The sequence below is a fragment of the Arachis hypogaea genome, chromosome 6 (genome assembly GCF_003086295.3).
Source record: "Arachis hypogaea cultivar Tifrunner chromosome 6, arahy.Tifrunner.gnm2.J5K5, whole genome shotgun sequence".
Classification (NCBI taxonomy): domain Eukaryota; kingdom Viridiplantae; phylum Streptophyta; class Magnoliopsida; order Fabales; family Fabaceae; genus Arachis; species Arachis hypogaea.
In genome coordinates this window covers 65,053,770-65,055,554 of record NC_092041.1, presented here as the reverse complement: position 1 = coordinate 65,055,554, position 1,785 = coordinate 65,053,770, and the positions used below count along the sequence as shown (strand labels likewise).

Sequence of the window (1,785 nt, the reverse complement as noted above, 5' to 3'; positions counted from 1 at the left end):
TTTCTTCCTCACCCCCTGCACCCTCTTTTATTTTTTGTTCTTTCCTCCTTTGATTATAATTCTGCTCACTAACCCACTAACTGTTTGATAATTTGTATCACTCACACTAACAATTACTCTAACAAGAATAGTTTTTTCATTTTATCTCCTGTTATGCAATCTGTTTGTTGTATGATAGGGAGAAGAGAAGGGGTTTCAACATCCTTTGATTCAGAACCTGAAAGAACCCTTTGGAGACTAAGAAGGGAAGCAAGAGGGAAAAGGATTATTGGTGCTGAGGAAGGAGAAGAAGAGTATTTTGAACCCAACATGGAAGAGAATTTGGAGAACATTCATGAAGAAGAAGCTCATAATCATGTCAGAGAAGGCCATGCAAACTGGGCTGGGCAAGAAAGGAGAGTTTTAGGATCCTATATCAATCCTAATGCAGGAAACTGTGGAAGCAGCATTCAGAAGCCCACCATACATGCCAACAATTTCGAGCTAAAACCCAGCTCATCACTCTTGTGCAAAATAATTGCTCATTTGGAGGAGGTGCTCAAGAAGATCCTAACCAACACTTAACTACCTTCATCAGGATTTGTGACATAGTGAAGTCCAATGGAGTCCATCCAGATGTCTATAGGTTGCTCTTGTTCCCTTTTTCACTTAGGGACAAGGCATCCAAATGGCTTGATTTTACCCTAATTGGGAAGAAGCGGTGAACAAGTTTTTAGCAAGATTTTACCCTCCTCAAAGGATCAATAGGCTAAGAACTTAGGTGCAAATTTTTAGACAACAAGATGGTGAGACACTTTATGAAGCATGGGAGAGATTCAAAGACCTAACAAGGAGATGCCCACCAGAGATGTTTAATGAGTGGGTTCAACTTCACATCTTCTATGAAGGTCTTTCCTATGAGTCAAAGAAGGCTGTGGATCATTCATCAGAAGGCTCCCTAAACAAGAAGAAAACCATTGAAGAAGTCATAGATGTCATTGAAACAGTTGCTGAAAATGACTACTTCTATGCCCCCGAAAGAAGTAACACCAGAGGAGTAATGGAGCTGAACCACATGGATACATTGTTAGCTCAAAACAAGATGATCACCAAGCAGCTAGCAGATCTTACCAAGAAGGTGGAGGAGAACCAAGTTGCAGCAGCCATCACCTCATTATCAGCTCAAGAAGGAGTAAACATAGGAGAAGAAGGTGACTGGGAGCAAGCCAACTATGTTGGAAATTTACCTAGACAAGTCCATGATCCATACTCCAAAACTTACAACTCTGGATGGAGAAATCACCCCAACTTTGGATGGGGAAACCAACAAGACCAACGGCAAGATCAGAGATGCCACAACCTTAACTCCAACAACAATGCTACTCATCAAAACACCTCACAGAGATATTACCAACATCCATCTAACCCACCTTCTCAACCACCTAATCTCAACCCACCATCATCAACAGATGATAGGCTCTCAAAGATTGAAGCTCTGCTTGAAAACTTATACAGAGAAGTCCAAGACAACAAAGTGTTTAAGGAAGAAGTGCGAGCCAATATCAAGAACCAAGGAGAAAACATCAAGAGATTGGAGTCCCAAGTAGGGTATTTATCTCAACAAATTCCCAAACCCACGGATGGATTCCCCAGTGATACAGAGAAGAATCCAAGAAGAGAAACAAAGAAGGTAAGATGGGATGAATGTAAAATGATAACCACAAGTAATGAGGGGAGTATGAATGGAGTAGAACACCTCCAAAATAACCAAAAGGAAAGTCAGGAGGAAGGAAGCTATACAACTCA

At 41.1% G+C, this 1,785-nt stretch overlaps 1 non-coding gene across 1 annotated transcript; it reads right to left on the bottom strand.

The window, feature by feature from the left end:
* Positions 1 to 745: 745 nt before the first annotated feature.
* Positions 746 to 853, bottom strand: LOC112700199 (small nucleolar RNA R71). Its single transcript, XR_003153113.1, has one exon. It is a non-coding gene; the product is annotated as a small nucleolar RNA R71 (small nucleolar RNA).
* Positions 854 to 1,785: the final 932 nt, after the last annotated feature.